The sequence below is a fragment of the Pseudochaenichthys georgianus genome, chromosome 3 (assembly GCF_902827115.2).
Source record: "Pseudochaenichthys georgianus chromosome 3, fPseGeo1.2, whole genome shotgun sequence".
NCBI classification, from domain to species: Eukaryota; Metazoa; Chordata; class Actinopteri; order Perciformes; family Channichthyidae; genus Pseudochaenichthys; species Pseudochaenichthys georgianus.
In genome coordinates this window covers 47879391-47906617 of record NC_047505.1, presented here as the reverse complement: position 1 = coordinate 47906617, position 27227 = coordinate 47879391, and the positions used below count along the sequence as shown (strand labels likewise).

Sequence of the window (27227 nt, the reverse complement as noted above, 5' to 3'; positions counted from 1 at the left end):
AGTTCGATGTTGGATCTGGAGGCTGCCTTGGGATACTGTGACAGACGTTGGATTCTGACATCTCCATGGTGGATGGGGAGGAGCGGGAAAAGTGAGTGATTTGGCATTGTTTTGGAGAAATTCCCCCCAGTCATAGTGCTCTCTGATTCCCCAACCCTCTGTGGAGGGGCTTTGACGGATAGACGGAGGAGACGTGACCTGAAACAAGCAGCCGTTTGATCATCTCCACACCGCTTTCATTCCGTCACAAAGATCTATGCAAGATCACATGATATTAAAAAAGATTCCCGTATTATTAAAGTGACAATAAGCTCACTGGTGCCAATGCATTATACATCAATAACTCTGCCAACATCTATTGTGTAAGTAAACTGATGAGCCAAGGGAAGAAAGAGAAATGGTGATAAGTCTCAAGAAGGGTTTAATGTAGGCCATAGTGAGACTTGACGTGTGTGCGTGTGTGTGTGTGCGTGTGTGTGTTAAATGCAGGAGGAGAAAAAGACTCAAGTAGATCCTAAAGTGCAGCGAAAGAACATTTGAATTTTTTTCCACTCTCCAAGTCAACCACAAAAGTATGTGTGTGTATTGTGTGTGTGTGTCTAGACTTATAAGGACTATTTGATTTTGAGTACAGACAGTGGGTAAACATTATTTGTATTTTTGAAGGGACGCCTATTAAATACAAATATATTTACGACAGGTATCCATCTATCTACAGAAAAAAACACACACACACACACACACACACACACACACACACACACACACACACACACACACACACACACACACACACACACACACACACACACACACACACACACACACACACACACACACACACACACACACACACACACACACACACACACACACACACACACACACACACACACACACACACACACACACACACACACACACACACACACACACACACACAAACTCAATGCTGTCCCAACACCTCATAAAGTCAGAGACCGCCCACGCCCAAACAAATTGAAAACAATCACGAGGGTTTGGCAGCAGCAGACTGCTCCAGTCATTACCCTGCTCCCAATGACAGCTCGCCCTGCTCACCTCATCTGTCTGCCCTCTATAAAGAGCACCTTATGGGCAGGCCCCCCGCCCCCCTCCTACACTGGCCCCGAGACCTTCTTCTGACAACTCAGGCACGCTGTGGATACTTTAATTCCCAATCACTGCCGCAAAGGACCGACTTTCACAACACTTGTAAAAGTAATTTGTAAACTTTGTGGTAAAAGGATGTGTCGAATACACACGGGTCCCAAAGATCGCTTATTCAAAAATATAAATCTCAAACTTGACATAATCATATTGGAATGGAAACACTTATGTATTAAGATGTATTTTTATATTAAGTTAACATACGTTACATATTCTTTATTTACTTTTATTATTTTACTATTTTGAAACGTCTCTGGAAAAAAACGTAAGAAAACCTTACACAAAAAGACAAAACTCAAAATCCCAAACCCAAAGTAGGACGGAGCTAAATCATATTTCTGTTTCCCCAGGATAATTATATAACAGCAATAATACCCACCCTATAATATATGTCCCCACTGTGACCTTCCACTAAAGATGATTGTTTAATGGCTTTGATGATTTATGACAGAGTGAAGCGTGACAGGACAACCAGGGCAGAAAGGGTATAAAAAAAGTCTGCCAAGTCATCACTATGTCATAAACCCCCAACAATCTCCCAATTGTTCCATTAGGCAAATGTGTAATAAAACAGATTGACGCAACTAATCACCTAAAACTCACTGACACGTACTTTTAATTCCTCTATTTCACACAATCGCATGTGGAAACACTCACTCATGTACATCTGTACCTATCTGCCTAACGCACACATGCAGGTGTAAATAACTGAACACACCCCTACATAAGTCTCTCTCCGCCGCCGCCGCTGCTGCAGCTGACTTAGCCAGGATTTACGCAGCCCAGTCACAGCGTCTCCATTAATTGCTGAAAGTGACACCATGCACGGTTATTACACGATTACGACATGACAGCTCTCGTTTTTCACCATTAAGAAGCAGACGGGCCTCTGCTCAGCTGCAGCAGGGTGTCAGCACATTGGAGTGAGTCGGCAGGAAGACAGGTTATACTGCGAGGGTCCCGGCCGCAGCATGGGGGTGCTTAGCTTGCTTACAGTATGTGTTGGCACGACACTCGGGGGACATGGAGACATTTGCCGTCTCGACGTAACCGCTCGCATTGGTCTGGAACTTTGCCCGGTGAACAAGAACAGCTCTTTGACAAGTCAAGAACACCTAAAGTCACAAAAACAAAGAAATGTATTTAATTTATTCATTTATTTGTAGACGTAGGAACGGTAGCAGCACTACCTTTAAGTTACTCAGACCTTTATGAGAAATGGTGAGTCCATGTCAAGCATGCAGCAGTAGTTTTGGCTTTACAGCTGCCTTGATATCTAATATGTCTTAACCAGTAAAAAATGATGTCAAAGGGAATTTTGATCCCCGTGGTCAGAGTAGGAGGGCGTGGGGGGGGGCTGACAGGATGGTGCGCATTCAAACACACACACACTACATGCCATCCATCTCTATCAGGTATATATAAATACACTTGTTCTTAGTTTTGGCAACTCACAAGGTCGACTCAGCACAATCACCAATTACGTGCACTCATGATCATAGTGTCCTTGCCAACAAGAATTAACACCGTCATTCGTTATAACATCATTTTATGCTCACTTTTAACTACAATTATGAGAGAAAATAGATCCGGCTTGCGGTTCTATTAATTGCCCACTTGAAGCAAAGACGTCAGCGCTGTATGGATTTTGTGCCAGGGAAGTCTTGTGCTGCTGTCCTTCTCCTGATGCGAGAGGATGGAGGGAGGGGGTGCTAGAGAGGATGTGAATAATGCATTACAAGGTACGCGGCTGGTAAGGAGCCGGGGCTGTGGGAATTTAAAAAGGCATTTGTGTTTGTCACACGAATCAGGAAGTCTCGCTGCGCTCCGAGGCACATCTGAACTGACGGCTGAGAGCGGAGGACGACACCAACCTTTTCCGCACAACTCGGGCCTGAGAAGGAAGCCGAGAAAGTGAGAGGAAGTGTGTGTGCGTGTGCTTGATGGGAAACAGGATGGGAGAGTAAGAGAGATAGGGAGAGTGAAAGGGAGCAATGTCAGCCTTTTTGAGAGAGGTCAAACACAATTGAAAGGTTTGCCCAGAAACGGTCCTATCATGGCCGAGGAGATGAGATACAACATATACCACTCGTGACTTTTCATCGTGTCAACAGTATTTTTCCAGAATTTAGATATAATATAACTAGGAATATTATCTTTAAAGACATATGTATACTTTTTTTTAAATCCCTGTGTCTGCGGCTGTTATCCGGAGTGCCTTACAGTACGCTGAGCCATCAAGAAGGGCTTGAGAGTCACTCAACACTTAGACATGTGCATGAGGTTGGTGATTGACCTTTGGCTTTTGGGGATCAAACTTACCAATTACATTAGGTACACGTTGATCTTCTTAATCTCAACCCACCCTCCTGCCTACTATGTTACCGATGCTATCTGCTCCACTGATTTTCACTGTTAGAAATAGATACTCACGATTCAACATGTACTCGCTGCTACTCTTAGACCGTCGGATGAATGAGACCCTCTCGAAGGTCAGACATACTAAAGATAAAAGCCATTGACCTCTGCTCAGAGAGATTCTCTTCCTGTCTCGCATGCCGCGCTGCTCTGGGGCTTGTCTGTCAGTGGGGCGGTGTGCACACTGGTCTATAGAAGATAATGTGTGTCTAGGAAGAAAAGGGGTCAACGTGAGCTCCTCGTAGAAGCCGGTAAGGCGGGGGGGAATGGCAGAGCTATGGGAAGGACAACTGGGTGCGAGTGAGTTTGGGCTGTTGCCCTGCCACTGATGAAGAGGGTGCGGAGGTGCAGACAGACGGGAAGCAGATCACGCTTCGAGAGGCCGAGGCCAGACAGTCTCTGCCCTTTTTGGCCCCGAGAGCATTGAGTTACGATGACCCTGTTTTGTAATTCTAGCATCTACACAAACCCTTGAAGATTTATGATTTACATGCATACATTCCGCCGATGCTTTTATCCAAAGCAAGATACACAAAGTGCGAATGAACCATCAAGATAAAATCCCCAGGAATCCTGCAAGTCTATTTGCTTTCAATAAGTGCTACTTCATTGGAATCAAATAAGTCAAACTTTCTAAATACTACATCAAGAAGTAATATTTCTTTGATTTTTACAGGCCACGGTAAAGCCAAAACAAGTAGTCTGCAAAGGAAGATTCGTAGACTTTTTATTTTATGAGCATACAATAAAAGATGGAAACAGCAGTAAAGATTGGCTAGTGTTTCTGAATGGTATATTCCTCTTGTACGTTGCCATTGTCGTTGCTGATGTAACTTCTCTGCTGGCCAAAAAAAGTTCAGACAAAGGCTAGGACAATGACATTGGCCACTTAGGGCCAGGCCATCAAATCACGACGATGCATCCATAGTGCCAGGAATGACTTTATACACAGAAATGTGGAGAACGTCCAACTTCTCAAGAGTAGCAGTTTAAAGTAGATTTCTGCCTCGCTGCTGACAGGAGATTGCATGTTACTTACGGTAATGGCACGAAGTCTCGCTGCCAAGCCGAGGCTGGCAGACACATACCAGACCTTCACTTAAAAAGCCGTGTCAGGGGTTAAGTGGTCATGGAAAAGGAGGCAGGGAGCCGCCGCCGCTGAAGTTATTAGGCAGCATAGTTTCTCTCGTCAGCAGGTGGGAGGTGAGATCTGGTGTGACGAGCAGGTGCCGCTCAGGGCCAGAGATCACAGCTGAACCATAGGCCGCGATAAGCCCAATGCCACTTAGGTTACACCCCCAACACCGCTGTGACCCAGTGTGGTTTGTATATGTGCGAGGAAGAGAGAAAGTGAGAGAGCTGAGGGTATGAGTGTGAGAAACAAAAGCTGAGACATGTGGACGTATGTAAGTGCGTGTGAAAGGGAACGGGTTCTCCTTTTCTGTTAATGGTGGAGGTTATATGAGTACCTGCTGTATATACATTAAAGAGAAAACACTGACAGCTAAATAAAGTCCAGTGAGGAATGACAGCTAAGGGCATGTTTGTCGGTTTAAAGTCTCTCTCATTCTTCAAATTCTCTTCACACTTCAAAACATCCACCCGAGTGTTGATTTGCCTTCACAACGCTCAGGGTGCGGGGGTGGACAAAAGCTGCCGAGGAGAAATGCAGATTTCAAACTCCGGCGTTTTGTCTGAAGCCAGTGTCGACACATGTTGGCGACATTTTGGAACGAGGAAGAGTGGGAGGCAAAGGCAAGGTTAGGGATGAAAGTGGCAGGGTGACGAGGCGAGGTGAAAGAGAAGTAGGGATGCATTTTTATTTGATGATTTTCGGCTAGTTACAACCCGAGAGACCCCGGCACCAGAATCACTTCCAGCAAGCCACAATCATAAACAAACAAAAAATTGTAGAAGAGACATGGGATGAAAGTGGAAACAGAGCAGAGGCACGGGGGGCTTTGAGGATGAGGCGAGGCGAAGTATCGATCATCCATTGACAAACACAATAGACATTTTAGATGTGATGTGAGAGGCCCCCATCCATAATTTATCAGCGGGCCAAATGTGAGTGACGTTGGGTGTGGACAGGGGGGGGAAGCACTGCGTATTGATTAGTGGGGGGAAAAAAGTGCACGGTGCAAAGGGGGCTTCCAAAGACAAGAGGGGCGGGGAGGTGGAGGGGATGCAAGAGAGATGTGGATGAGCGGGGAGGGGGGGGAGGGGGGGGGGGACGTAGAGCACAGGAAAGCCATTAAGGATGGCAGTGTTACCAGACACTGGCAGCGCAAAGGAGAGACGCGCGAAGATTGGAGGAGAAAGAACTAGAGAGGTCAACACCACCCCGCACCCCCCTTTCCCATCCCACTCCACCCGCCCCCCCCACCACCCCAATCAATATGACCATGTCAAAACATAAAATGCATGCTTTTGCTCTTAAGTAAAAGGTGTCTCAGATTTTTAAAAGCATTGATTCTGGGACCGGTCGATGGAAATCAAGGCGCATGTTCTCCTGTGCAAAGAGGGGTAATAACACTCAGCTGATAATAGCACAACAGAGGGGACTCGGCTGCGTCTGCACTGGGCACATGTCTGCACTCCGCCACACCGGCACAGATCAAGGATGTGAGCGATCGCTACACAAACTGGCGCTGTGATTTGTCCACAGGGAGAACACAGGAGACTGAAAGAGTTGGAACTGGACTTTTACTGGAGCATCTGCCAAAAACATTTTACACATTAAAGTGAGGAGTAGCTCGACAAGATGTTCTCACGGGCTCGGTCCTGGGGGAATATGCACCATCAAACGCAGCCAGACGGAGCAGATAATTCCTCTTTTGCAATGCTAACCACACAGAGCATTTAATGAGAACTCTTTGGAGTGATGTATTGTTTGAGAATGTCAATCATTCTACCTTGAGGGGATATTGCTGTGGATCACTCCTGCAGTTATTAGTTGGCTGCAAGTTTTCTTTGCGGCCAGAATAAAAGTCAAGTCGCAGAGGGGAAAACGAGCCTGAGGCAGAACGGTTCTGGGTGGGTTCGGCGGTTACGAGAAGTCTTTCCCTAATGTGGGCACCAGTGAGGCAAGGACAACCTCCATGCAGGCACTGGGGACACAGCACCGCACGTAGAGAGCCAAACCCAGGCAGTTAAAACAGACCAGGCACACAGAGACAGCAAGAAAAACAAGATGAGAGACGGAAAAAACAAAATGATGTTCCATAATCAGAAACAAAACTAGAGCCCACCACATGAAGGGCACTGCCAGCATGCATCCATGTGTCCCTTGTTGCTGCACCACTTAGCACGGCAGCCACAAAATGGGGCTTTAAAGACAATGGCACTCCAGCGCCAATTAGCCCTATCCCTGGGTGTGGCTACGCTCTGAAGACACTCATCTGTCCCCGACCACAGAGGCGTGTAATGAATGACATGGCTTTGCTGTGACACAATAAAACAAACAACATCTGGCTGAACTTAGACAACTCCTTTCGTCTGCGTTGGCCCTTTGACCTTTCATCGAATACAGAATAGGCTTTGTACAAAAGCAATTGCAACCGAGGCTTGAATATGCATCCTTTTTAAAATAAAAATATCATAATGTTGTATCATCTGGCGAAGTGTAAATGTATTGATAGCATAGTTTATGTTGAACTCAACACTAGATAGGCATATTTCTTGTGTATTTGTTGTTGTGAGCAAATCCTCTGTGAGTTGCACAAGAATTGGACGGATGCCAATACAAAGATATTTAGCGGTGGTGATATTAAGGGCGAGTAAATGTAACTTAAAGTAAAATGTGAGTTTCTTGAGTCAGAATCAGTTACAGAAAAAAACAAGGCCTTGGTGTCCAGAGTGTGTAAGCAATGTATATCCAATTGGGCCCAATTGACAGCTTTTGAATGTAATCGTACAATTATTAATAATATATAAACAATAATAAAAAGTCTCTAAAACATAATAATCTAAATTTGATCATAAGATATTCAAGTGTTTTTTACAAACTTTACGATAACAATGATTTGTGTCTTTATCTTGATAAGCTCCATTGTCTCTTACAAGAAAAAGCAAAAATGGGAAAACATGTATTAATCCTAGAAATCAATGGATACACAAAACAAAAAATAGAAATTGCGGATTAGAACAAAAGAGAGATGATATATGTAAATGGTTTTTCTACACGAGTCCCATTGTGAGGACAAGCTCTTCACAGAACACGCAACACCATTGAGAGTCTTTGTCACAAGTTCAATTCTCAGTGATCTGCAACCATTTCAAACGACCCAATCGAAAATCACAAACAAAACGGTAGAGAAAATGTTGCTTTGTGGCTGCCAACTCTGAGGGATCCCTGAAGGCAGCAGACATGTTACTCACATGTGTGCCATGCCTTGGTAACTGCGATTGGACAGGATGGTCACAGTGGTCGATGCACCCTCAGATTGAACCTGTGTTCTTCCAGATACCCAACAATCTGTCTAACCACCAGGCCATGCCAACACCCCAAACAACATGCTTTCCAGCTCAGAGAGGTGTACCCTTGACAAGAAGCATTACTCACTTTGGAACATCGCCCACCAAACTCTAAACACAATGCCAAGACCTTTGAGTCAACGCGGTCTGACCTGAGCATTTCTCTGACACACGTCTCAGAAGTCACAGACTGGTTGCTCATTCGCTCGGTTTCATCCCGATTGTGAGTGATCTGTTTTCAGGGTTGCACATGAGAATGTGGGAAATGGAAGCCGGCGGGGAGATAATCTGGTCACCTGATCCAGGCTGGGTGGAGGCGATGACAGCCGTGCTGTGCCACCGTGTGTCATACGACGAGAGGGCCAAAAGGCAGGCGACTGACTCACCCCGTCTTAATGGACAGATGACCAAGCCAACAGGAAGACCTGCGAGAAAGAAGGACCGGGGGGGGAGGGAAGCGGAAGATGGCGTTTCATTGGATACCCTATTCCGTGTGATTCTTGATCAAATGGGTCTGATGTTAGGTGGTGAGGGAGGGAATGAGGAGGGAGGATCGGAAGGAAGAGGTACTCTGCTGGTACTCCAGCGACACTGTGTGAAGCCAGCAGGTATGGAAACACCGTGTACCACATGCCTGTGTCGAGGATGTACATGAGCACGGTGTGTGCGAGTCTGACGTCTGTGTGTGTATTTAACAGCTTAATCAATTATCTAACCACTTGCCAAAGAGAAAACAGGATTTGCTCAACATGTCTCCCGCCTTTCAGAAGAGGAGTCTCCACAAATAGCGTACGCACACAGCTCAAAGAAAGAACAAAGCGTGTTCCCCTCCTTTTGTTTAAAGGAGACTTCGTGTACATTGCATCAATAGCCATAGTTCTCTGTGGAAACAAAGCCAGGTGACAGTCATCGGTGCAGGGGAGAAGGGGCAACCTCACAAACACGTCTATATTAATATCTTGTATAACTACAGTCACACAAGATAATTGCCCAAAATAGATAAAGGGCCAGGCAGCAGGCTAACACCCTCTTACATGCAGATGTTATGCGGATTTTTTAATCATGGGTCTAACAGATGTGTTTAGGCTGCCCTCTTTCATTAAAAGCCTCCCGCAGCACATACAGGAATCAAAGATTATTCTACGAATTAGGATATGAAAAGCACGTGAGCTCAATTAAGGAAATTAAATTGTGTACATTCGACAGAGCTTGTTCAACCAGCAGAGAGCATTTTGCCGGCATAATAAAATCAAAGAATCACGGCTTAATTGAAATGCACTTAAAAAGGATCATGCTGACAAATGCGATTGTATTGAGGCGCTAATGTGCACACCTCCTCCCAGTCGTCTTTAAATCCAATGAAATTGAAATATCGTGGGCTTCTGACCGCTTCCTGATACAATCAGCCGGTCGGCAGCACAGCACATGCAAAGAGGAAGAACAAGATGATCAAACAATAGGAAGCAAGTAATCGATTTAGAAGAAACACATCAGGAAGGCACCTCCCTCACTGCTACCCTCTACTCACGTGTGTGATGTTACACCACTTGCAAATCAAAAGAAATGGAAGGAGAAGCATAGAAAACAAGTCATCATAGCCTTATCAGTAATATCCTGCCGAGGGAGACTCTTCGCTGCAGGGGTCGTATGATAGAGACGATGCACTACTTAGCCAAAGGCTTAATTAACATGTACACAGCCGTAGGACCACGTTCAAACACACTGACACACATTTAACTTCCTGTATGTATCCATACATCTCATCTTGATTTAATTAATCAGAGGCAAGGACTTCTTACAGCTCAATGGGATCTCCAATCACCAGACACACGTTCTGTGGAAATCCAGTGTCTTCTGATCAACCGCACTGTGAAGCGCTAATTAAAGGTGGGGTAGGTAATTTTGGAGAAACCAGCTCGAGTGCGCTAGAATTTGAAAATACACAGCCGGAAGAAATCTGCTACTTCCTCCAACACACAGGAACTCGCACATGACCAATGAGGGCACGAGATAAGTGTGTGCACAGATGGAAGGCTGACAGGCAGGTAGGCATTTACTTTAGCCGGGCCGGTTCAGATGACTGGTCGTGCTTTTTACAGCGCCACGGCTTCCACAGATGACTTTTTTTATGGATGTGTTGTCAAAGCACTTAAGATATTCATTGCTATCGGGATGTTAAGAGCCTTCCATGGAATATAACACAAAGTGTATTTCGAGCCGGTTTCTCACACGTACCTACCCCACCTTTAAGCACTACCAACAGTTGCTTTAAGATCGTGTGTCTTGGCTTTGCCTGCAAGGAAGTCCCAATAATACTGGCTGGATTCAACTGAGTTTCAATACACAGTAAAACATTAATAACTTAGTTTAAAAAAAGAGCAGATAATATTACGATTTACTGATCTCTAAAGCTCTACCCTGCAGACTACTCGTCTCTGAACAAAACAGAATGCATTGGTGTGAATCATAGTTGTTGAGAAGGAAAACAACTTACCATCTTGCAAGTTGAAAATCATGTGTATGAAAATAAACAACCGTCTCCCTTAACACATTTATTTTATTTAGTAGTGGTTGATGAGAACATTGTACTTGAATTGCAAACACTAAATACCTACACACTTGTTTGTAGGTTTACAATGTTTCACAAACAAGCCTTTCCCTCTACATATATATATGTAAGCAAACACAAATAGAAGCTGCACAGTTGGACTGCTGATATAGAAACAAAAAGTAATGTGTTTGCTGTTTTTCGTGCCATTATCTTGCTGCTGAGCAGAGCAGTATCCTCCAAGGTAATTCTCTGGAGGAGCCACTAGGGGAGCTTCCAACCCCCTTTTCAGCTAACTTGAGTGTGTATGCAAACAGAGAAACACATGACACACACACACACACACACACACACACACACGCACGCACGCACGCACACACACAAGCAGGGATGGAGACAAAAAAAGAAACAAATGTTATTAGCTACAGAGGAGGATATCACTAGCAACGTAAAATGCCCTTTTAACAATGGACATACCTGGTAATTCACTTAACCTTTTTAATGTCGTTGTGGCGGGTATCCTTTCATTTCTCAGCTAAGCAAAAGCACTTCTCACTGTTGACGCCGCCGTGTGATACAGTTAACGAACCGGTACACTATTGTAGTACATCCTAGTAAAGCGATGGGAATACTGCGCCGCAAAGTACAGAATACACCTCCATTATGCATTACACATCTAAGATATTTAAGCTCTTTGTAAGAGTTAAGTCTTGGAGCCGTGCCGTGTCATTCTGTGGGGGATGATAGGGAGCTTTAGTCATGTCTGTATTAGCGGGATGACTTCCAAAGCCTCTGGGATGGCGTGTTACAACCACTAGCTGCAGTCAGTCCCTACGTTGATACCCAACACTGCCTGGCCCTAAGCACCAGATCAGAACCCCAAATAGGCCTTGCATTAAAAAGGGGATAAGCTTTACCACAGGGACCGACTATTCACCAAACAAGATCAACTGTACCGCTGTAGCTTTATTGTGAGTGGAAATAAACAGTAACGCAGTTGGTTCAACAGTCCAGCGTGGGGATGGAGCCAAGGAGCAAAGCTCTGATTTCTGTTGTGTGCATGTGGGAAGAAAAAGGCTGTATAAGTATTATTCTGCTTTACAAAAAGTCTTGGGGAGGAGAAGAGAGACTTGAGACCTGTGAACATCGACTGACATGAATTCCAGGACACGTGTCGTCTTCAAAAGTGGGAAAGGCAGTGTGTTCCCTTCTTGGAGCAGGAGAACATGGCTCTGATTCTAAGATAAATACCGCCCATCTGTCTGGTACTGTATGGTGCCGGGTGTGTGTGCCAACATTGGAGCCCTTCAAGAGACACTTAGGTCTGTGTGTATATTTTCACAGTCTGATTGAAGTAAAACACAGCCTTTAATGTGTCATTTCAAGTGAACACTGTGCCCAAATGAAAACACACACACCTACAAGCCCCACTTAATTGAAGGCTACAGGTTTTCACATAGCAGACCGTTTTTTCTTGTCTTTTTTTCCAAGGGGAGAAAAGAGAGCACTTTTTGAAATCAATATTCTCAACTTGTTTTCCTGCAAATTAAAGCTGCCATTCTCAGGCTGGTGTCACCGGGGACCAGCACGGGGAGACGGAGAGGGAGAAGAACTGCTGCAGCAAAGTTTTGTATTTCAAGGAGAGAAAAAAATGTGAAACGTAATCCTGCATTATCTCAAAAGGACAAAGACAGGGAGGGAGAGAAATAGAAAGACGGTAACATATATACACCAGAAGGGAGCCCAGACGCTATTTCTGTTTGACAGAATAGGAGGATATCGAAAAATAAAAGAATCAAAATACCATGACGGGATCATAATTTCAAATCATCGATTCTCTTTGAGATATAACATAAAACAGGGTCCGTTACAATAACGTGGTGTTGACATACTTTCCATCCGTGGGAGAAGAATTTCATTGGTACAAGTTTCCATCTCAATAACATGCAATTGCCTGCAGTTAGTCTACATAGCATGCAATTTACACACAAGACTGCACTCTTCTCGATGTCTGCTCCGCTAGACCAGGACTGTACTTTGCCATAAAAACACATACACTCTCCAGGAAGCTTTGTAGTGCCTAAAAACCTCAATTAGGTGCATCAATATTTGATGGAATGGCTCCGATAAGGTCTGCACCCCCCCTCTAGTGCCCCTGTGCTGGCGTGATGTCTTTAATTGTTGGCCCAAAGCGCTGGAGACAGACACGACTTTGTTTTCCCAGTAATGGATGGCTCTGTCCCTAACATAATATTGAGACTGGCTGTTTTGAAAGCATGGCTGCCGCACTTCTGACCTGCAGTGTGAGTGGAATAGGGGTGTTGACAGTAGTGGTGGAAAATGGAGTGCCATGTTTGTGATGAGCAGTGGGGAAACATCCCCCGACATGATGTGGGTGAGTATACTGGCACTCCACTTCCTCCTGAGAGCAGCATCCATTGTTTCTCCCCCACATCCAACTCTTACAACAAAGAACTTCTCCATCCCCGTGTATCACCAGGCAGCATACATCAGACGAGGCTCTGTAAAACTATCTTTTTATTCCACTTTATCACAAAACAAAACATGTTCGCAGTTTTTGTAGCCCATGTTGGAAAGGAGCAGGGAGAATAAAGTGTTATATTACCTGCCCCTTATTTAAATATCGATGGTCAGTCATACCATACAATCATTTGGTAACTCAACATTTCGCACAGTGCGAGAGATAAAGGGGAAATCCTGAAAGCCGGTCCTCACCCTCCCTGCCTCCCTCATCTCCTCCTCACTCCTCTGTCGTGTGTGTTATACTTTCACCTTGGCATGCAGCATCCTCCTTCCTCGCCTGTGCTCCTCTTCCAGGACCCCTGAGCTGTCCTGGGAGGTGCCTTTACTAAGGGATTTCTCTTCATTGACTTCCTGGGTAAATTGATTTTAATAGCCAACACTTGGGGCCTTTTCTCACGGTCTCCTCTTTCAGCAGCGGCAGGCTCCGTCACGCCCTGCCATATTTCTCCACTCAGGACGTCTGGGCTATTTTCCAGGGCTATTGGAATAAGAACTGACGAATCCCTTTCAAGGTCCCAAGGAGATAATCTCCTGTCATTTCTGATTTGCATAACATTATTTAAAATTTAATGTAATGGCATTAAGCAATAGAAGACCCTCCCTTTTCTGTGAGCCCACATCTGTTTGCGGTGTGTGCACAAATGTGTTCATTGGTGTATGTGTATATGCGGAGACACTGCGGGGGCTCATCTCCTTTATGGGGTAACAGGAAGTCTCCTTCCTCTCTGTGCTCTTCTGTCTTTTCTTCCCATCTTCCCCGAGCGACCCCCACCCTCCAATCTGTCCCAGCTAACTGAGAATATCACCACACACACACACACACACACACACACACACACACACACAACACACACACACACACAACACACACACACACACACACACACACACACACACACACACACACACACACACACACACACACACACCACACACACACACACACACACACACCACACACACACACACACACACACACACACACACACACACACACACACACACCACACACACACACCACACACACACACACACACACACACACACACACACACACACACACACACACACACACACACACACACACACACACACACACACACTAACAAAAGCAGTGTGTTTCAGGGTACGGGGCCAAGGCATAGCCCAGAGGACCGAGGGCCGGATACCATTCCATGTGTCGGATCCGTACGTGTCCTACTTAGAAGGCTGCAATGGGACTCAATTAGGCTGGAACCAAGACGAGCTGATAACTTAATTTATTAATGAACACAATGGGATGGAGAATGGAGGGATGAGCTTGCTCGTTTGTTCGGGGCTGGCTAGGCCAAACCGCTTCACTACAATAACGTGCTTTCATCGGGACGGAGATGGGTCAAACAGGGATTACGGAATGGACACTTTAATGACTGTGTGGTGCGTTTGGTTAGGGGCGACTATTAAAACCGTGTTGTTCCATAACGTGATTAAGTTTGAGCAAAACACATTGTTATTCCGTGCTATGATAAGTCGCTATCTAATCTTGCTTTCTGGTTATGTGTTTCAGTGTATTCCTAAAAAACAGTTGCACACAAACCCAGAGACAAAACCTCACACACTGGCATCCAGACTTCAACGCAGGTAAACGTGTACACTGTGCAATTGCATTACTGATACATGGTGCACATACACACATGGAAAAAAGGCCAACACACAGAAACACGCCTTTACACTGCAGACAGACAAGCGCACAAACACACAGAAACTCAGGCACACCATCTCTATTCTCTGAGGTAGATGACATTAAAAATAAATTCATTCAGAGTCAATTTGGAGAATGTTTGGCGATGCAGGGCAGGAATACCATCTGAGCTCTGGGAATTGTAGATTGCTCCCCCTCTCCCTAAGGCATTCTCTTTGTCTATCTATTTGGTGTGATTAAAAATACAATGATGAATGCATATTTCTTCCAGATGAATAACTTGAAGGGGTTGGCAGCAGATGAATCAGAGAGCAGTGTGTTGGTAGAGAGACTAGCCAGGTCAGACTGAGTCACAGTCAGATCCTCTGCAGGCTGGACTAAAAGAGGTCATCTGGACAACAGTCTACCACATGGGGCTGGAGCTGGTTACGTTCACATTGAAGCTGCAGGCAAGACTTTTATGTAAAAACAAATCTAATCATCCTGAAAATGGAGCTGCACTGAAACTAAATTCCCATTCAGCAATTTAACAGAAGTGATATTCATCTCTATCGACAGGTTGGCTCATGCATAACATACTGTTCACACATAAAAGTGATACATTGAACATCTGGACCGAAAGACAAAACCATGTTCTGGTTAGGAGCGCATAAGAACACATCTCGGGAAAGCTCAAACTGGAGGCGACCAACACTATCTGCAACAGGGATTGTTTACACGTTCTCAATGCAATCACATTGACGACCATCAATTAATGTTTGTCGATTTAAAAAAAAAAAATACAAAGTTACAGCTGCTGCTATTCGGGGGAAGCCAATGTTTGAAGACGCTTGGTGGAGCTTTATTTAGGTCATACATGTTAAATGTTGGAAACAATTGCATTTTGTTCCGCCACTCAAAGCTCAGCCCCGACTGTTCTTTGTGCTAATGTAAACACACAAACACATACATGTATTCATGCACCATACATCCACACACACAGTCAGCTACATGTGAAACGTAAGCCTCCCCAGTGCCTTGGGAGGGTCCGGGCTTGAAGGGGAGCGTTTGAGGCTCATATCCCCAGTAGAGACCGCTGCTGGCAGGGCTACTGAGTACCCCCCCCCCCCTATTGCCCCCTACAAACCAGTGAAAGAGGAAGGCCCTCCTCTCCTTACATGTCAACTTCAGAGAGCATGCCTCTTGCTGCCTCAAAGCTTTGATACCAAAATAGTCCAGGAAGCCTCTGTCTTAAAAATGCCCCAGCAGACCCTGATGCCGGGGATAGAGGGAGGGGAGAGAACGCAAGAAGCTGGAACGAGAGAAAACACAGGAGGACTACAATATTACTGGAAAGTGAAGAAAGATCCAAAGGCTTCGTATGACTGTTCAACTCGGTAGTGTACTGCAAATTACTCAAACAACAAGATTCAATCTCGACCAACAAATAAGTATTTCCTTTTTTTTTTTTAATAAACTGAATTTGCACCGGAGGACAGGATGGAGAAAGGTGTGAAAGGCCTCCTCTGAGATCCTTGGCTTGCAGGTCTTACAGAGCATCCAGTATGAAACATATGTATATAAATAATACAGAAGCAATGTTATTCATAGCTGCGCAAAATTATGCTTTAATAATAGAATTGGTGGTGAGTTTAGAGAGCAGAAGAACAATTGAATATTGGAAAGAAATCTGTTTTTAATGATCTGCGGCTGAAGTGAAAGAGGGGGAGAGAGATGAGACAAAGAGATGCTAGGACGGACTGAAAGACGGAAGGACGGACAGACTTCATTTTGGGTTTTATGTTAATTTTCAAAAAATATTAAAATGTGCAACTTTCTGAGGGACAATGAAAGAAACATTGAAGTATGACACTACAGAACACGTTTACTTTTTTTGTATTCAACCGTGAGGCAATGGCTTTCATGTAACTCAGTGCGGATGTGAAAACAGTATGATAAGACCTTAAAAACTGAAACACTCAATATTGTGACGAAATGGTTTCTCGGCATTTGACCCATCCTAGGTTTATGAGGTCTTCTCACCAACCACACGTTTTGAAGGTTTCGGTCATGGTCACCAGGGCATGGTAACAAGCTACTCCCTCACCTTGTCATAGGAGAGAAAGTGAATTGTTTAAAAGGGCAGATGTGAAAGTACTGGAAGAAGGGAGGTGAGCTGCGTTCTGCTGAGGTTGTAACTTTTGGGGGTTACTACTCTATTACTAGTAGGGTTGGGAACCGAAACTCGATTCCAGGTGAGAACCGATAAGAAAATGTCGGGTACCGGGTACCCTTACAAAATACACAATTCCGGTTCTGCTTAACGGTTCCTAAACGCGGTAGACCCTGTATTCCACCGGGTCAGTCTGCGCCGCGGTGACCAAGTGGAATACAGGGTAGGCGGACTGGCCATCTGTGTGTTCTGGAGAATCACAGAACGGCCGGTCGTCAGCAGGCCGTTGACGGCCGGCTCGGTACGCTGACGGCCGGCACCGCTGGCTCGGTACGCTGACGGCCGGCACCGCCCTACATTGTTTAAAACGCCATCATGTAAGTTGCGCTGACAGGCGACAGAGGTCCACAGTTGCCCAGCAGCGAGGCTCCCCCCGCCCTCCCGTAGACAGTTCACGAGCTCAGTCACTTCATAACACCAAAGATGGGTCGCGGTAAACGCTAAAGTGAGGCTCCACTACACTAAAAAATAAAAAGACAAGGCACAGTGTAATGCTTGCTAATAGCTTGCCAAGGCCATAGCTCAGTTAAAATAAAGCACAGCTATTGTGCAATACATTTGTATTGCATGTATATTTTTTTATTTGTAAAAATGTCAGTTAAAGCTTAAAAGAATAAAGATATTTTTGTTATCTAAATGTTTGACCTCTTTATTTTTACAATGTTGGAATCGAAACAGGGAATCGATAAGAACCGGAATCGATAAGCAGAACCGGAATCGAAACATTTCAAACGATACCCATCCCTAATTACTAGTGGTTGTTAAAAAGTAAAACCATAATACATCTCCTAAAACATCTCATTCAAACATGTTTTATTGAAGTTTAGCAAAAAAAGTGAAATGTTACAAGACTACGTTTGAACAATCTTTACACACCGAACGCACCCTAATACAACTCTATTGAACTTCCATTCACCGGATGCTAACAGCTAACAGATGATGTTAACTGGCTTTCGTATGACTGGCTTCACATGGTAACAAACATTAGGGCGAAAATAGGTTACTTCCTCTCTAGACATATTGATAGTGAGTTCCCCAAGTCCACAGCTTATTTCTTATCATTCCCTGAACTACAGAAACTTTGAATCTTGCGGTACTAGAGACAAGTGAGTCACATCATGTTTTCACAATTTTGGCATCGAATTGTTACTGAAGTATCGGTTCTCGTGATATCCTGTCTTAGGACTGAGAATGAAAAGTAGAGCCTTTCCTAGAAGTGCAGATGCTCCAGCATTGAGTAGATCTCCACATCATGCCTGCACCTGGACTACAGACATGTGGCTTCATACAGCAGTATGGCAGAGAGTAAGAAGGGGACCAGCACTTACTGGACTCCCCTCTCTGCTGTTCGGCTCGACATGCTACATTGCTGGCCTGTTTGACTGCCTTGATGACCGTCTTGGTTTACGGGCCAGCTCACTTGCCCAGTTAGCCAGAAGGCCTATGTTGGCACAGTCGCTCATTCTGCAGGGAGACCTAACGGTCTATTCAGCTCCAAGCTCCCCTACTTACTCAACATATAGGTCTGGGTTACCTTGCTCATTCAGCAATGCCTGGCACTAGTCAGATGAAAGCACTTGCACCTGTCAAACAAACTGCTGGATCTGTGATAAATTCATGATCAAATGGCTGACTGAGAAGAGCAGTGGCACTACAGAGTCCTGTGAGAACCAAAGCAAAGGAAAGGTAAAAAGATGGAAAGGGTGAGAGAGACGAAAAGAAAGAAAGAAAGAAAGGGTGAAAGAGACGAAAAGAGAGAGAGAGAGAGAGAGAGAAAGGGTGAGAGAGATGAAAAGAAAGAAAGAGAGAGAGAGAGAGAGAGAGAGAGAGAGAGAGAGAGAGAGAGAGAGAGGACAACAGAATGGTAAAGAAAGAGAAGGAAAATACGAGATCGGATATATGAAGATAGGGACGGAAGAATAGAAAGAGAAACTGATATCAAAACCAAACATATTAACGTGTGTGTGTGTGTGTGTCGTTTAATGTGCCTTCAAAGTAACGGCCCGTCTACACAGCGGCGTGCGTTGAAGCTTGCCGGTGGGCGTGTCTGAAACTCGACCAACAACCAATCACATGAATCTCCCGCCCCTGACACACAAGCAGCGGTTTGATTGGCTAGAGCAGGGGTGGCCAACCCTAGGCTCTCGAGCCGCATGCGGCTCTTTGCCTAGTTTCATGCGGCTCTTCAGTTCATATCGAATTGTATATGTGTGAGTTTGGGGGAGAGACACTGACTCTTGACTAGTGTTGCACGGTGTACCGATACTTGAAAGGTACCGCGATACCCTGCCGTTACAAACATTACGATTCCTCCGTTTCATTAGTATCGGTACTTTAAGAATGACGGGGGAAAGTACTCCGGTGAGAAAGCGCCGTTTTAATAAGAGGCGTGTGTGTTCAGCGCTCTGCTTCCACTCCCTGCAGCCGTGCCTGCAGTCCCGCCCCTCTCAAGCACGCTCAAGTGCCTCCCCTCTCTCGTGCACGTGCTAGCTGCCAGAGCATGTGAGAAAACGAGAAGCATGGCTGCAAGTGGGAGTGCAACTGCCGCTGCGCCTCGGCTTGTTGACAAAAAAGACGACAGAAGCGAAATTTGGAAGTATTTGAGCTATATCTCTGACAGTGAGGGCAAGCCTACGGACACCACGAGGCCCGTCAGTGAGAAATGGATTAATTTTATTTAATACGAATTCTTGTCTTTTTTTTTTTATTGTTCTCATTTTTTAAAATCGAAAAAGAATCGGAATCGCAATTCTTGACTTGGTATCGAAACCAAAATGTTGGTATCGTGACAACACTAGCTACTCCTGACAGTTAAACCTGATATTTAGTAGGTCTGTTAAGTATTGAATGCTGATCATTCTGACGTAATTTGGCCCGTCAAAAGTTGTTTGGGCTCGGATAAAATCGCTCCGTTACTTTCGTCCCGTGTTACCTTCGTCCCGTGTTACTTTCGTCCCGTGTTACTTTCGTCCCGGCTCTCCCTACGTGTGTATGTGTGGTGTCAGGTGTCAGTATGAGAGGATGACAGCGCGTCTAATTTTGATGTGGCCCAAGAGCCAATCACAATAATACCTGCGATGCAGTGAACCAATCACCTTTGAGGGGGGGGGACCTATCGTTGATTAAACATCCAGTGTTTCCCCTACCATTGTCTTGGAGGGGCGCTGCGCCCCGCCAACGGAGCCCCGCGCCCCGCCTGAAATTCAAGGTGTTTATACTATATATAATTTTTAAATATATATATAGCACCAAATTGCAAATAATCTATAACTACTGTCACTTTTCACATTGAACATGTGCTCTTTTATTAAATAAACTAAACGCTTTCATTTTAAGTTGTGAGTTTAGTGTTTTTGACCCTAAGAAACACTGATGCATTCATCAATAACAATAATCCACACTTCCTCTCTCTGCTCCAGAGGATTTAAAAAATATATATCCCAATGCCACAAAAATGCATCAGTGACGTGGTTGAAATCTTGTCTCCAGAAAACAAGAAACTGAAACAAGCGGTATCAGTGACGGTGTGTTTGATGTGGCTCTTTGCAGTAACATAGAAAAAATGTGGCTCTTAACCTCTGACTGGTTGGCCACCCCTGGGCTAGAGCTTGTACTGGCATATGATTCGATTGGCTGACGCTTCTGCCGAGGCTTCAAAAGTTGAACATTGCTCAACTTTTGCAGCGAGCCATGCTAGCAACGCTCGGCGTCGCTTCCCACAATGCAGTTCGGCGAAAAGTGACGTCACCCCATTCAAAGTGAATGGTGAAGCGTCAACGCACGTCGCTGTGCGGACGGGCCGTAAGAGTGGTGGGAGCAGCTTCTGAGTCGGGGTTGATACAGTACCCTCTCGTTTGTGCAACACACAACGCAGTGGCCATATTAGTTTTTACCCTTTAGTATTATATTACTCTTACTCTTATTAGTAATTTATACTATACTTATTTTGAGGTCCTTTTATGATCAATTCAAACTGTTCTAAGCAAACATCTTGCATTTAAAAGCTGCCTACAAACCTACAATGATGTATTAGTCTGCGACAGTGTTCATACATTGCAGTAAACATATACACTTTGATAGAACAGCTTTTTTTTATAGACGAGAGAATAATATCAAATCAAAAGACTTCCTCCAAACACAGTCAAAATTCATTATTCATCCGCAGTACTTTTGTGGGGGGCTTAACACAGGCACACTCACACGTGTGTGTGATTGAATATACTTTAGGGGGCGAGAGATTGCTTATGGCTTCTGAGGAGAAAAGGGAGAAGATGTCAGAAAAGGGTTTGTGTAAACAACGGATGGGTTTTTGTAGTCGCTGTGAGCGACTGGAGACTGTTCATCTCGGCACATTTCCATCCCTATTATGTCGTCCAGGCATTGTGATGGGAGCGCGGCAGCTCATCTCATATGCAGTTATCCAGCTAACTACCAGCCTTCCCTCCGCCGCTCCGCCGGCCTTTGATAAGAACAGAGGGAAATTAAAATCATGAACCTGAATTATGAATCCAATGACAAGACTCTCTTGGCTATTTCTCCTCCGCTCTCTCACTTTTACTCCTGTTCTTTACTTCCCTTTCATTCCCGGTGTTGTTCTCTTTCGCCTTTTTCTTTTTCTCAACACCCCCTTCTCTTTCGGTTACTGAGGATTCAACTGCTAGCATATTCCATAAGAGAGAGGGAAAAGGGGAAACAAGTTTCAAACGACGATAACACACAGTTTGATAAAACTGACGGGGGACTCAATTAAGGCTTCGCTGTCAAAGCAAGAGCGATATTTTATTAAGTGGCAGTGTGCCATTCGATGGGTACATCAAGCGACACGTCTGTAGACGAGAGGACTGCAGCAGCCGGGTAAGAGGGACACGTGTTGCCACTTTCAGGAAACATCAGTCGAACGTCACTTCATCACGTCTGCTGAAAAATTAAGAGGCCGCAAAATCAGGATGCTCATTTACTTGTTCATTGCACCACCGCTCGCATTTGAGGGGGAATATGTTGCTGTCCTCCTTTTCTTTCCATTTATTTCGAACACATCCAAGCACAAAGGCTCCTGGTATTAGCTTGTGTTACATTACCACCAGAACAAGAGCGACCAGGTTTCTGCCACATCAGACAGGAAACCAACCAAAGGCCCGCATTGCCGCTGTCGCCGAGCCGCTTTTAAGAAACAGATTTATAGGGCAGCGCATAGGCTTTCTTTGTAACTGTGTCTTATGTTTCACTTGTAATTCTGTTTCCATGATTCCTGATTCAGTATATTAAAACAGGTGAACTAAATGTGGCAGACACATTGCAGTTATCTTGTGAACAGGGACCGCTATCGGTGTTTAAATAATGATATTTGACAACATTTTAGACGGAATAAGCTCAGCGCGAGATGTATTCAAAAATAACAATTGTGTCAAATCAAAATGAGCCTTAACTGGCATGTCAGTTTCACAAGTGTACCGTCAGGATTCTCTTAAAACTACAATGACAGCAGTAAAATCATTTAATGCTGTATTGTAAACGACATGTATCCTATTTTTCTCTGAAGAGAAAATACATTTTTCTCTCAGATTTGTACTTTGTTGTCTCACAGATCTGATGACTGGGTGCTTCGGCTTTGACCCAAACAGACTTTACTATTGTTTGCATATATAAATTAAAGCCCAGTCTACCGTTGAATTCATTTGAAGTCGCTCTGGTTGAGAAACTCAGACAAAGACAGCTACATTCCCTTTTTACATTTGGGGTAAACAGAGGATTTGAGTATCAATGTTATATACAAGCCTGGTTGTTTGTGTGGACAGCCGCTTATATATTCAGCAAGTTCCACTCTACTTTAAATTTCTTTTTAAATAAAAGTAAAGTTAATCCTTCAGAGAGAGCAGACATGGTGGTGTAGTTAAAAAGAAAACAGCGGCGCTCTGATGTTCCTCGAAGGGGCCATGGTGTTACAGCGAGATTAAACTTTAATTCTGAAGTCTCTCTTATAATTGAGATTCTCTCGTAGGATGTCGTAGTACAGAGAAGGAAAAAAACCCTGTCCACCAACACACACTCACCAATGTGTGTGTGCATTGGTTTACATGTTGTTGTACAAAAGTATGGGTCTGCATGCCAACATGTCTACACTGTGTGTGAGCACGTGGTGGAGCTGACACTGGGTTGTACAGGAGCTCAGCGCTGACCATACATAGTCTGTTTCATGTAGAACAAAAGCTCTGTTGGAGGACACAAAAGGCCAGGTTCAAAAGCCTCGCAGGCGTCAGGAGCCCAGGCCTAGATACATGAAACAATCAGTGTAAACTTGTCCACAGCTAAGAGGGCTGTGATGCACATACTCCTCGCGCTCAACAGGCACGGCTGTCCACATAAGACGAGATTAAAGCGCGGGATAAGATCAAACCCTGGCGTTGATGATGAGCGCAAAGGACTGTTTTTATCAAGACGAGGGATAATGTATGTATGCTGCGACTGAAAGCTCTGTGCCGTGTCGTTGGCATGGGTGTGTGGCGGGTAGAGAAAAAGCAGGGGACATGTATGCAAAGGAGGTTTGCTTACATGTACTGTACATGCATGTTTACAGCTGAATATGATATGATAGTGTGATGAGTGACGGTGGCCACGTTTTAATGACGGCTACCGGAGATACCGACGGATTCAGGCACTGACAATCAGAATCGAGTTTACTGCACTTGCAAGGATTTGCTTTGGTGTATGGTGGTGCAAACATAAACAACATAAGACAACAAGTTGTAAGAGGTCAACATGTAATGATTGTAAAAAGAAAATATTTTTAAAATACTACTTAAAATTAAAAAGAGAATAAAGAAGTATTTACAGAAAATGTAAATATACAAAATAATCAATATATGACAAACGGCAGTGTATTATATTATTATAAATACGTGGAAAGCCTAAGTGTTCCTGAACAAGCGGCAGTTATTATATAATAAAGAAAATATACACACAGCCTAAATGTGTGAATGTCCCACCCCCCCTTCCTGTGTGTCCCTAATTTCTTCTCCCCCTTCCTCCGTCACTCTCTCCAGGATATTTATGAGCGATAGATCTGTCAGCACTCGCACTAAACAAATGAAAGTTGCAGCTTGTGCCATCGAGGCGACGCTTTCATCAGCGCTCGGCTTTGTTTGAAGTGAGCCCCCGCCTCTGTCTCGTACCACCGTTGAACTTAATGAGTTACTAGTTGGGAATGTGACATTTACATTCAGCTACCACATGTAGCATAAGCGTGTTTATATGTCAGCTTCAGAAAGCGTGTGTGGTATTATTGGTCTTTCGTGTGATTTTATAACATTTCATTAAGTTACATTTGAGTACTCTAAGGTAATGAAAACTCATACCAGTATTCAGTGTTATCACTAGATAACAGTTCAACTCCAATCATACAGGCTATGTTTAACATATCAGTAATGTCATTTTTTACCTGAGTATTGTGAATGTAATATCATCTGAAATGTCAGTATACTTTTTATGAACCGAGCACTGATTTACCAATACAGATTTCAGTTTTACTCCATAGATAAACATCCACTAAATATGACACATTTTTGCAAACCACCAAATGTTAGGCCACTAATGCAGGAAGTGAGTTACGTTCTCCCATTACCCCCTTAGATAGTTAGGAACTAGACCAGGGTGTCAAACTCGAGGCCCGGGGGCCAAATCCGCTACGCTTTCAGACGTAGTTAATTATGAAGTTATTACCCTGTTCGATAATAATCCAATGCAGAGGCAATATTGTAATTGTAATATAATACTAGTCTTAAAGTTACAACCGACCCTTTGAGTACAACCATAATGCTAATGTGGCCCATGATGAAATTGATTTTGACACCCCTGCACAAGACGAAGCCTTTAAGCGTTTCACTAATATACTAAAAAGAAATAAAACAATTTAAAGAAATCTAACTTATTATATTTACCAGTATTATTACTATTTATCATTAGTAAATCGTTTCAATCTAAGCAATGTTGTTGTGATGACAAAATAAACAGATACTCTCGCAATCTGAATTTTCATTTTTTTAGGTTGGAGACAAAAAAAATGTATTCTATAAAAAAGCAGGCGCTGTGCTTTAACCATCACTCCATAGTCCCGTGTTAATAGCTCAGCAGAAAAAACATGCATCACGCAACCTACATTAACAATCATGTATTGAACGAAGGACAGTAAGGTAGGCTACGTGTATTTGTATTAGAGAATGTGTGGTGTGTGTGAAAGGCGGTGAGGTAGAGTTTAGTGTTTTGTTCCCTGCAGGCTGTTCTGCTTTCACCAGAACCCGGTGTGTTGTCAGCCCAGGGGCATTGTGTCTAGTTTGGCCTCGCATTGGTCCCTTCACTTTGCTACCTGTTTCACAAAAACCCACTCTATCAATGTTTCACATACTGTATTAGGGCTGAACGATTAATCGATTTTAAATCGAAATCGCGATTCGAGATGATGCGATTATCAAATCGCAAAGCCTGCGATTTTTTGTAACTTTTTTTTTACAATTTGTTTTTTTCTTCTTGTGTGTCAGTCGTCCACACCAATCAGAAGTGCTGTGCTCCACATGTACCAGCCATTGTTAACCAATCAGAAGTGCTGTGCTCCACATGTACCAGCCATTGTTAACCAATCAGAAGTGCTGTGCTCCACATGTACCAGCCATTGTTAACCAATCAGAAGTGGCCCATGATAGAAGGTGATAGACAGATTGATCCAATCACCTGCCAAGTGCTTTTGAAAGTGCCTGCTCTTTCCAAATGGCTTCCAATGGAGCTTTAGATGCTTTGGTGAAACAAACCGTCTGAGTCAGGTTAGTGATGCTTTTATATTACAGGGTGAATCTTTAACTGAAGCTTGACTTTAAAGCAACCCAACGGAAGTTTAATGTAAGTTTAGTTCTTTCACTCGTAGCTCGGGCTGCGGGGATGCTAGAGACAGGAGTATGTTGATACGACCTTCCTAGCCGGAGTTATGGCCGCATTTTACAATGAACTTCCGTTGGGTCGCTTAAAAATAAATATCGCAATTCGAATCGCAATATTTGTCAGAAAAATCGCAATTAGATTTTTTTCCAAAATCGTGCAGCCCTATACTGCATGTTCTTTTTATTTAATCCATAATTTGCCCTCGGCATGATTTGCAACAAGTCTTTAACTGTTGGCTCAAAAGCAGTCAGGTCACAGCTTTGACTGCATGTATAGAAGGGAGTGCTTAACAATTAACCCCCATCATTTTGGGTCATGGATTGACAAATTGACAAATACATGGGCCAACAGGTAAGCATTCCTCCGTCTCTGCGGTGTGTGAGAGACTGTTCAGGGTGTACTATGCAGATGGTGTCAGCCCTGTGTCTCTAGCTTCTGTTTCCCCTAGAGTGACTGCATTGAAACAGACAAATAAACATAATAGTGGGTGTGAGTCAGGAGAGCATCAATCATACAAAGTGCTGAGGCCTGAAGCACACAACTAGAAAACTCCAGCACAGGAACTCCTAAGGGATACACACACAAACACACATAGAAACAATGCCTGCAGGGAGACAGAGGAGCACACTCACAGTCAAACAAGTGCTGGGGAATCTGCTTTGTTAAGTTGCAGCAGTTCAAGTTCACTACAATCTGTCCTCGCTGTCAACAGACAACTTAGGTAACAGTGTTTGGTAAAGCGTGGGCTTCAAAACATGTTGTGACCATTTTGGGCAAATCCATTTTGACAGGAAAGTTTGTATAGCCAAGATAAATGATGACCAACTGTGACGCACCAAGGTCAATGATGGTACCAATACGCTACTTTGTTCAATAAGGAATTAATACAGAGATGAATGTTGATGTCAAACATGGTATTTAGAGGTAACACTATTGGTCTTTTTTTAAGCTGAAAAGCCACCAATCCCAAAAATAAACCTACTGTACAAGTCTCTATTACATATTAAAGCTTATTGAGAGAAACTTATTCAAAAAGGGGTACATTGAAGAAGATTGAAGATTCAACTTATTGTCATCACGTAGTACAGAAACGGTTTCTCTGCATTTGACCCATCCTAGTGTTTGGAGCAGTGGGCTGCCATTATGTACGACGCCCGGGGGGCAGTGTAGGGAACGGTGCCTTGCTCAGGGACACCTTGGTAGCACTTGGTCTTTCCGATACTTCAACTGGTGAC

At 44.1% G+C, this 27227-nt stretch overlaps 1 long non-coding RNA gene across 1 annotated transcript in view; it reads right to left on the bottom strand.

Annotated features, from left to right (window-relative positions):
- LOC117462094 (uncharacterized) overlaps positions 1-27227 on the bottom strand; it is a 97096-nt gene that overhangs the window by 11742 nt on the left and 58127 nt on the right. The window lies entirely within an intron of this gene.